Raw genomic sequence first — 11,654 nt, 5'->3', positions numbered from 1 at the left:
TCCCAGTAGTTACCACTGGTAACAACTTGGTGGTAACTAGTGGGAATAACCCCCACAATCGGCATGGCAAGGTAAAGGATCCTTCAGTATATTGCCGAGGCGTACTCAAGCATGTCAAGGTGTACTTGACATTGGGATGCCGAGGTGCTCCGAGTATGCCCGTGAAAGCCTGACGCCTCGGCAATATTGGATTGGATTAGGGATCCTTCAGTATATACTGAAGGATCCCTTGCTGTGCCATGCCATAGAGAAAAAAATACATAGAGTGCTCACTCCATACATCAGTTTTAGTACCAAAAAGACTATTAGCATCTAGCATCGAGTAGCGGAACTATCAGTACTGCTACTTGACAATAGATGTAGCCACCGACCGGAAAGTCTTATGCTGTTGAGATAAGACTTTCCGGTCGGTGCTACATCTATTGTCAAGTAGCAGTACTGATAGTTCCGCTACTCGATGCTAGATGTAGACACTGAAATTAATAGTCTGAACAGATGTATGGAGTGAGCACTCTATGTATTTTTTTCTCTATGGCCATGCGGATAGTTGTCGTAGGGCCTTATTACTGAATCGCGATTAGAAAGGGATTGAGATAGCTGTCAATTCATATTGATTTTGACGTAAGTGTATGGAAATCTGTTATTTCTAATCCCTTTCTGATCGCGGCATGATAATACAAGTAGTTCCTAAAAAAGACGGCGCGCAACTTGCATACAAATTTACATTGAGGAATGTAATCAATATCGCATGCGAGTTCTCGCACCGTCTAAATGAGCCCTTTCAGCCCTTATAAATATTGCTACCGTTGACCTAATTAGAAATTTGGGGGCAAAAAAGAAAGAATTTTAAAAGGACATCATAGTTGTGGTTTTTCATTGGTGGTTTAGCCAATGATGCAGATTGCGGGTTACGCAATGAGTTGTGGTTTTTCATTGGTGGTTTAGCCAATGATGCAGATTGCGGGTTACGCAATGAGTTGTGGTTTTTCATTGGTGGTTTAGCCAATAATGCAGATTGCGGGTTACGCAATGAGTTGTGGTTTTTCATTGGTGGTTTAGCCAATGATGCAGATTGCGGGTTACGCAAATGAGTACTGTGGTTTTTCATTGGTGGTTAGCCAATGATGCAGATTGCGGGTTACGCAATAAGGACAGAGCCAAAAAAAAAGATTATACCCTATAAATAAAAGGAGTTTGGCCAATGATGTGGATTGCGGGTTACGCAATTATGGATGTACAGAATACTACTAGTCTAACAACCTGTTCCATTTTTGCTGATAATAAAGCTCTAAGCAAATAAGGTTATTGCGAACTTGCACTTGAACTTGTACTTGAACATTGCGGCTTTGAAATTCTTATATTCCTAAATAAAATTCGATTGAACTTGATCGAGCGAACTTATGTAAAGTCTGTTTGCACTTATGATTGTGATCAGGATAGCCGAGTGGACTTGTTGTTCCTGTGGAGTTTTGACTTGCATAGTACTCTTCCCACGAGGACGTGTGAAAGGTCAGAATGGCCGTGTCGCAGACCGTCTATTATGATTTATGACGGCTGCGTTTGATGGAATGTCAAGTATTGAAATAGTCTATGCTTGAGTGTGTTTGACTGCGATACAGTGACTTTTATTTGAATGACCTGAACAGCTTCTTTAATGGATTGGTTCCTGGCCGATTCTGCGGACAGCCCGAAATGAGATGGCATCCTGAGTGGAACCGTCAGTCAGATTTGAATTGGAAAAGTGTCGCAGTCAACCTCACTACATTCCTATAATTAATATTTTATGAAATCTATCGTTTTACCTATGCCGTACATTGAGCATCTCTAATTAACATGATCGTTTATCTCTCCTCGTCATATATATTATACTACTCTTTGCTTTGTACGTAGGGCAAAGAGTAGTATAATACGTAGGGTCACCCAGGTGACTAACCTACGTGAATTAAATATGTTGACAACAAGGCAAGGCAAAAAAGTACCTATAGGTATCATTGAGCGTATAGAAAAAAAAATCAGTTTTACAATTTTAGCTTTATATTTACATGTTACTTTACAACCTTTTTTCTTACAACGATATAAATATTATGAAGACTTAGCAAAAATCCAGTTCCGTAACAATAAAGTACAGTTTTTATGTTTTTTTTTTATGTAGACATTGTTTTCACACTTCCTGACATCCAAACAAATATTCGTTGGTCCCATTTAAGATTAGTGATATCTTGGATGCGCTCGGTATTGATATTTTACCTTCGCTGCTTCTTTAACTTTGCGATTTTCTTTTAAGGTTTATTCGGGTATTCCGGAAATCGGGTAATCCCGAAAATCATTGTAAAATCACTCATATTCCGTTGTAGTAAGAGTCAGCTTTCGGAATTATCCGCACTATTCGTTCATTCGGAAATACCCGAATACAATTTTGATTTTTGTCCTGAACCCGTCTTTCTATCTATAGTTCGTTTTTTTAACATTAGAAAAAAGGTAAACAATCTTGATGTGTCTTTTAATTGAAAAACATGTTTTAAAAATAAGTCACGGCAAATATGTAACAATTATGAATCTAATACGATCATTTATATTCTTCTGCTTTCATAAGTATAAGTTACTGATTTTTAAAAAGCGTTTTTCAATTAAAAGACATGTCAAGATCGCTTACCTTCTTTCTAATGCTAAAAAAAACGAACTATAAATCAAGAGTATTTTCTCTTTCTGCAGTGTTTACTGTTTCTGGCTTTGTGAGTGGAATATACTTGAATGTTTGTTTCCTGTATTTTATTTGAATCTGTATTTTGTTCTGTTGTTTCCATAGATTTCATGTCTTTGTGGGTTAAGTTCATTTCTATTGATATATGTGTTTTGGGAACATTTCTGTGTTCAGTACCGTCTGTACAATTTCGCTTTTTGTGAGTGGAATATACTTGCATTTTTGGTTCCTGTGTAGTACTATTATCAATATCATCTTCACGCTCAGTAATGTTCTTACGATTTTGTTTATTGTGAGTGGTGTATAATTTAATTTCCGGTTCCTGCGTTTTATTTGGATCTTTCTCAGGATCTATTGTATTTATTGACTTTAGTTTGTTTTCTTTTTCTTCTACAGTATTCCTACAGCTTCGTTTCTTTGAGTATACTTTAATAGGTGGTTGCTGTGTCTCACTCTTATTATTCTGTTCTTTGGTGGTGTCTGTAGAATTTTTGTCTTTGTCTGTAGAGTCTGCTATCATTTCTGGTAGCTGTGTTTGAAGAGGATCATTGTTAGGATCTTCTATAGTTTTCACAGATTTATGTTTTTGTTTTTCCGTCTGTACTGCATTGTTCTTAAAACCTTGTTTCGTGTAGGTAGCGTAGATTTGTGGTTGCTGCGTTTTATTATTAGTATTCTTAAGCTTTCCTTTACTGTTAACTGACTTTTGTTTGTTAAGATAAGTTTTCTTTTCTAATATAATGACTGTACAACTTTGCTTTTTGTGGGTGGAGTGTACTTGAACTTCTGGCTGCTGTGTTTTAGTATAATCAGTCTTTTTATTTTTATCCCTTAAGTATACTCCACACAACGGTCGCTGTGGGCTACTCATTTTTGGTTCTTTATTTTTCGTACATTCCATTTCATCTTCTGTCAATATCACTTGAGCGGGTTGCTGGTATATATTTTTGATCTTTTTTGCTTGGGCTGTTGTAGTATTCACTAAGTAATTTTCAACATTTTCTGTACAAGGTTGAATACGGACTCGCTTTTTGCTCGGTGGGCGAAAGTCATGGTCTCTCTGCTGAAAATTAAAAAAGAAACGTTTACGTAAAACTAATTTGTACCTTAAGAACCAGGAATTTTACCCAGTAGTGTGAATTTGACCGCTAACCTAAACCCTTTCAAAGGTCAGAAGAGACAATCAGCACGATTATTACTTTAAAAAAACATTGCTATGGGCATATGGGTTACAGATAAATAGCAAAACATGCTCACTGTTAAACATGTTTAATCTTTACCTGAACGTATTATTTAACAAATTAATTGGGCATAAAAGCTGGAATGAAATTGAAAACACAATTACGAATTATTCTTATTAACAAGTTAACTACTCAATTTGTACGTCAATGACAATCTATTAAATTGACAACATACATACTACCCTTACCCTTTAGCCCTAAACGACACAAGTATAGTTTTTGTAAAATCTTAATATACTTACATCTTGGTCATTCGGAACCAGGGTTTCCAACTGTACGGACGATCCGTCAGATTCATATCCAGATCCAGATAATTCCATGCCAGTTGGATCTGTGTCTGAAAAATTGTCTGTAGCAAACGAACAAGATCCCGACAATTCCATGCCAATTGGATCCAGATTTGGAACTCTATTGCCAGCCAACGTACAAGATCCAGACAATTCCATGCTAGTTGGATCCGTATTTGGAACTTTATCTGAAGGGGTACATGGTCTAGATAATTCTATACTAATAGGGTCCGGTCTTGGAGCCCTATCAGGGCCCTTTGGGGCTGCTTGGAGACTGACCGAGTGTCGAATATCGGCGATGTCCCGTTGATCGTATTTAAAGAGGCCGAAGTTACAATAAAGATCATCGAAGTCCAAAAACTTTGGTCGGTGCTCTGAGTTGTCGAGGGCTTTAGACGTCTGGCTTGATCTATCGATTGACTTGCATACAGATTTCTTGTTTGGTTGATAATCGATGTAATTTTGAGAGTCTAAAGAGCTTTCAGATGTCTGGCTTATTTGACAATCGATTTCGTCAAGACATACAGATTTCTTGCTTGGTCTATATTCGATTGAGTCTTCGAGGCCTAAAGACTGGGTTGCTTGATTCTCTAATGGTTTGTCAAGGCCTAAATACTGCAGATTTCGCTCATATTCGAAAGGGTTGACCAAGCCTAAGGATTTTTCGCTAGGTTGATAATCTGTATCTCTAAGGCCCAAAACAGACATGGTTTTGGACCTCATTGGACCTCGTAGTGGAAGGTCTGTGTTTTCATCCTGGGTATTTAGTGGGTCATGGAGACCATGCTTATGATTAGGTCTACAGTTTTGTGAGTTGGGTTGGCGGTCTTTAGAATAATAGTTGTTGGTTGGTGTTCCGTCGGGTTTAAGAATGGAATTGTTGGAGCATTCGGCCAGGGGGTCCTCCGCATCTTCAGGGGGTTCCGCTTTTACTATTGGTTCTTCAGGGGGTTCCACTTTTACTAGTGTTCTCTCCAAATCCATACTGAAAAGAGGTACAATGTCTGAATACTCTAAATACATATAAACATTTGAGCTGCCACAGAGAAAAATAACTGAATGAAGAGTGTTTATGTTAACACATTCAGTGCGGAAAACCCGACTATCGGGTATTTTATGATTTCATTCCCAGGCCGGACGACCCGATAGTCGGGATCGTGGTACTACAGCTTTATATGACGAAATTTTTGTGGCCTGGTGCGGATGTCTTGTTTGGCTGGGTGGCAATGAATGTGTTAATGTCTACAAACAACAATTTTCCCAGTTATGACGTAAGTATAATAAATCTAGATAGCATAATCGAGTTGGTAAAAAAAAACAATGTACCTAATGTTAAAAATGAGAAAAATTGATTAAAAAAAGGAGGATATCACTACATAGTATAAAACAAAGTCGCTTCCCGCTGTCTGTCCCTATGTATGCTTAGATTTTAAAGCTACCCAACGGATTATGATGCGGTTTTTTAATAGATAGTGTTTCAAGAGGAAGGTTTATGTATAATTTGTTAACCCGTGCGAAGCCGGGGCGGGTCGCTAGTGTATGATAAAATATTCGCCGCGATCGGGTAAGCTGATAAGATATAAAAAAGTAAAATACTAACTCTGGTGACTCGGCATTGTCCACATGCTTGTCTGCGTCACGTCTGTTAAAGAAGTCCTCAAGCTGCAGTTCCTTTTGTATGGCTGTGATCAAGATTTCAATCTGTTCCTGTAAACAATACATTGGAAATTTGGGGTCAGATGAATTATTACCGAATATTCACGGATAGAGCGTGGGACTACGATTAAATTAAAATTAAATTAACGGTTATTTCAAGCTTAATACTTAATACAATAAAAATAAAAATTTGCCTGGAAGTCTCGCGCTAAAGTATGGCAAATAATATCAAAATGCAAAAAACTTGGAACCTAAGCCTGGCAAAGTCCAGGGTCAAACAATGAAAGTTATTGGAACTCAGTGAGTACTCACAGGAGTGGTGTCGAGTGGGGACCGAAGCAAGAAGTGGGATCTGTGAACCATTCGGAGGGCACACAGGCCGCAGCGGGGCCCGCCGCATTGCAGGCACCACCATTGGAATTCAACCCTGCAACATAAAACTCGTCGCTTAATACAAAGAGTACAAAATGCGTGTTATAGATTCTGTTACTTAATACCCCCTAGAAGCCACATTACCCCGTATTTCAACAAATCGTCCATACTGAATATGTCCTCTCGGCGACATCTACATCTTGCATGTCTCCTCTTTGGCGTCTTAAATAATAAAACTCCGGAATATCTCTTTTCCAAAATTAAGATTTCACAACCGTCATGGCACTAGGTCAACTCGCCGCTGTCTCTTAGAAATGTACCCTCATAGAACGATTGCATTTACCGGTTGTTTCCGATATCTCGCGACCAAATGTTGGAATGATATCCCTCCACCTGTAAGACGGCTCAAAAATAAGCTAACTTTTAAACACCAGTTTAAAAAGATACTGCTTGATGAACAAAAAACAGGGATACCATACGGGTTTTTGGTTGCGGATTTTAGGATCTAATCGGTAATTCGGAGAATCTCTAGGAAATATTGAGTCAAACCCTACGCACTTTCTCACTTTTATTTTATTTTATGGCCACTGTATATCTTATTTTTGTTTCATTTATGTATTTTATTTCTGAACACTTATAACACACTACACACTTTTTACTCAACTGTACGTCATCTGGGTCCCGGCAGAATATTAGTGCTTTGCTCAGTAGAGTGAAGCGTATAGCTGAGTCGGAGCCCTTTTGTTTTTGCTGCAATACACACAGTGTATGGCAGGATTGGCAGGTATAGCAGGTAAACCCATTTTTCGTGTGTAAGTATTTTTTATTTTTTGTATTGGTTAATTTTTTACATATGTTTGTAATCGACCTACCTATTTGTAAAATGTGTGTTGTTGCAGCAAACAAATAAACGATTTATCTATCTATATCTGACCATACAAGTGCAGGATAAAAATAGTAAGTAAGTTACGTATATTTACTTTATTTTCGCCATATTGTTATTTTTTAATGCTGTTTTAAGATACGCTCATCTCATTTATTAAAATCAGCCCACTATTTAGAAACAATAGTAGATTGTTAACCAAGGGATGAAAAGCACTTATTTTTGCCGAGGTAGTCCAATAGTCCGAGGCTGAAATGATCGCTTTCTCCCGAATTAAACACTCTACTTTTCATTTCGAATACGAAGAAAGTAAAATACATGTCTTTTTTTAAAAACATGACATTTTGATAGTATTTCTTTAGGGTACTAGTTTTTAGGCAAAAGTATCGTTATTTATGTAATGGGGACTTAAAATATCAGAATGGAAGTTGTATAACAAATCCATTTAAACCCAAATTTCAATTGCTTATCATAAAACAACAAAAAAAAATACCTACATGGAACGTAAAATGCTCTAGTGCAGAAACGTATCATTTTCTGCACACATTTTAGAACAACAATGACCCTCTTTCGGTCGGGTAAAAACACCATCCGCTAGAGTTAGATTAGGTTAGTTACCACACTTACCACCAAAGTGAGTTTGTGGTAACTAGTGGTTAGTTTATGGGTATAAAAAAAAATTAGTAGATGCTTAATATATTGCTTACCCATTGATTGGTTTGTCGCACTCCATACACAGAATTTCCACCACTTGGACATTTTCGACAGCTGAAAATAAAAAATAACAAATAATAAATTAAACAGTAAACATTTATGATCTCCAACAATAAATAATCTAAAAAAAATGGGTTATAACTATATAAATCAATACACGGTTTTGTAAAACTAGATAATTTTTGGTCAAGTAGGGGATATTTGAAATAAAACATCAATTAAGACAATTATTTCAATTTATTTTGTAATTAACGAATTATACTGTTTGTATACAAAATTAAAATAATATTGTTTTTTCTATTTGACATTTATTATTTGCTAGATTAAATTCATATAACTCATACAGGATAATATTTGAATGTGGTTGTAACTAGAAACTTAAAGGTGTATTTGTGTATGTATTTATTCTCTCCAAAATAATGATTTTACAATGCCATGACTTTCCATATGATAATTTAATAATTATTTTTCATTCATAAGTTGTCGTCATGCAAAAGAATTCGCATTTGAAAAATAATTAATAGCTGATCTCAAATTGTAATAAATACCTTGAGCTGGATCTACAGAATCCGATTCATGTTCATAATTTGCACCGTGAATATCATTTGATACTTTTTTACATTTAATCTCATTTGATTCATCTTCACTTTCGATATCATTTAATTCTTTGCCCTCATTGTGTCTAGGAATTGCAGTCTTGACTAACCCAGCTTGCTGGTCGTTTTTATTTTTATAGCATTGATCAGAACGGTCTTCACTAACATAACGACATTCGGTGTCCAATTTTATTAGTTTGGGGCTACCTGAAATACCAAGGAAAATTAATAAGGAAACTTTTTGATCGATTTTGATTTCTAACACCTTTGGCTGATCATGAATAAGTCTTGTCTTTGCAATTAACAGTTTGAACGGTAAAAAAAAACGTTTTAGTATACATTAAATCTACTTGAATTCTATGTTCATACTTTATGTCATTATGTGTAGTATCAAATCCCTGGACAACTAACTAATCTACCCAACAAAAGCACAGATCTTTAATTCTAACCACAATTATAATTGATCTAAAATTGTAAATATTAATTTGTTGGTTTGTCAACGCCATGGAAGAGCGGTGTGGGAGATTCCAGCCTTTTATGGTTTGTGTATCTTGTGTTAAACCAAATAATCTATTTGTATTTGTAAAGCAGCATGCATCCTTACTTGCAAGCCTAAGCGCCGACATTCTCTGGTACTCCGGCTCCTGCAGCCATCTCCACATCCTCAGAAACGTCTCCCGTCCCGCGTTCAACTTACACCAAGGCTTCGGGTTTTTTAAAAGAGCGCTTAAAGTCCCCTGTGACCTGCATATGACTCTCTGAGCGAAGATCGCTTGAGGGATTGAGTAGCGTTTCAGATCGTCACTTATTCGTTTAGCTACCTCTTTAGTGTCGATTTCTCCTGTGTAATCGAGTGCTTGCTGCTGTTGAGCCGCTTGCTGCTCCTCTCTCGCTAATAAGGCAGCGTTTAAGTCTAGTCCTGGACTTGATAAAGGCGGTGAGCGTCTTTCAAAAGAGTTCGGTGACGCGTTTCTTCTACTGTAAGCGGATTGGGGAGACAGCGGCTTATCACACGGCGACGGTGATGACGCATAACATTGTTGTGAACGTGCCTTCATGGTACGCGAACTTATCCGAGACTGTACTGCCTGTGTTGTGTACATTAAAGTGATTACTACTACTGTTAAGCGGTGTTAGAGTGGCGTATGAAGCGGGCTCTATGCCGAGTAGAGATAGCCGTCCATTGACCGATAGAGGGTGGAACGCGGCGTCTCTGTCTGGTAGCGTCAAGTCGTCCCCTTTCCTCTTAAGTGCGTGTCGAAATCACATTGGAGTAACCATTGTAAAACACTTGGACAGATCATTGTAAAACAGTTGTGTCTCGAAAGTAGAACAAGATGTTTTAAAGTGGTGTTATTTACAGTGATTTTTTTAATCAATTTCTCGATTATATTCATTGTCACGAACCACAAATGTTCAAAAGTTTGCTTTTCTCTATCCATACCTATTTGTTATTGCTATAATCTGTCTGAGCTATGGTTATATTGGTTATTACTTCAAATTTCAGTTTAAGCTAGGGTTCTGCTAAAATATAGAAATACTCAAACAAAAAGTGTTACTGAGGCGTTTGTAATTTTGTATACCTATTCCGTTTTATCGGATTTCAACGGGGTAAGGAATTGGTTGATAATTGTGACATTTTGCCCGAATTAAAACGAAGACCTTCGCTAACGCTTCAGTCAATGAAAATAGGTGGTTATTTCCACATAGTAGATTTTACAGTTATTACTTATTTTTTGGCTAGTGTTCAACATTCCCGACCCAAAACTAGGAGTATGCTAATAAGTTTCACGAGTCGTTGCACTGCCTGTGGCGAGTTACAGTATGCTGTATCGACCAATGAAACTGGGCCTTTTAGTAAGTGAAACTCACGTGGTGGTGTGACAGGTTTAGGCGGCAGAGGCACAGCGGTATGTACGAGTCTAGATCTCAGCAAGTTCTTACATACATCTTCAGGTTTGAAATGATCTTCACAAATGAAATGGTACTTCAACTTTTGGTGCGACAACGATGTCAGGTTTTTATTACCTGAAATGTAAATTATGAAACTTAAGTTTTTGAAATTTAAATCTTGGAAGTTGAAACTTAAATTTATCATTAATTAATTAAAATATTAAAAACTAAATATGTATACCTACACTATTTAATTAAATACTAAAGAAAATTATAATGCTGCCTGTTTTCTACCATAGTTTAAGATGCTTAATTTGTATATAATGTTCATTGTGATATTGGCTCCTAGAATCCTAAATTAAATATTTTTAAACATCTTGTTATTTGATAAATAATGCAATTTATTTATGCAAAAGTAGTTAAATAATTATGTAGCTAATAATAATGTAATGTAATTTCTGGACAGCAAACTACCATCACTAAGGCCCACTTGCACCATCCCTCTAACCCGAGGTCAAGCGGTTAAAACGTTAACCCAGTGTCAAATTGTACTGATAACCATGGTAGCTCCATGTTGACCATGTTTAACGAGTAAACCTCAGGTTAGTGAATTGTGCGAGTGGCCCTAAGTTGTTATGTCAAGGAATTCATACATTTTTCAGATGCCGACTTTACAGTTACTAAAAAGTATTCAAACATGTTGTATCAGAAATAAAGTAGGAAACATAAAGTAAAAATGCAGTTTTAAAGATATTGTTAAGCTTATAACTTCTGCATTCAAAACACTATTGTAATAATGCTGTTTGATTCTCACCTGCATGTTGTATCCACAGCTTTAAGCGAGGATAATCATTGATAGGGAATGAAAACATGGATTTGTTTTCATTTGTATTGTCACAATCTTGGTAACAACATTTCACAGGCATTTCCAAACATATAACTCCTTGGTGTCTGAGGATCTAATCTACCACAAAAATCGAAATTGCGTTGTCTGCCTCTCTATCATTTGAATAGGTAAGATAAAACATATTCTCCTAGACTGTATACTTCTACCTGTTTAACCTGTTTACCTGTGTGTGTGTGTTTGTCCTGTTCTACCTGTTGTCTGTGTGTTGTTGTGTGTGTTGTGTTTGTCTGTGTGTTGTTGTTTGTCTGTGTGTGTTGTTTTCTGTGTGTTTACAGGTAGAAGTATATAGGAGATACCTGGGGATATTTTTTCGTTCTTTGCAAATTATTTAATTTTTAATTAGGCAATCTAATAATACAAAGTCGTTACCTAAACTCACAACTGAGTCCTACATTTCGAGTATA

General features: G+C 36.7%; 1 pseudogene; it reads right to left on the bottom strand.

The window, feature by feature from the left end:
- Positions 1-2,684: 2,684 nt before the first annotated feature.
- On the bottom strand, positions 2,685-9,847 carry LOC134658495 (uncharacterized; annotated as a pseudogene).
- Positions 9,848-11,654: the final 1,807 nt, after the last annotated feature.

This window comes from Cydia amplana, chromosome 22 (assembly GCF_948474715.1).
Source record: "Cydia amplana chromosome 22, ilCydAmpl1.1, whole genome shotgun sequence".
NCBI lineage: Eukaryota > Metazoa > Arthropoda > Insecta > Lepidoptera > Tortricidae > Cydia > Cydia amplana.
The sequence above is the reverse complement of the archived record's forward strand: the minus strand, read 5'-3'. Positions and strand labels throughout refer to the sequence as shown.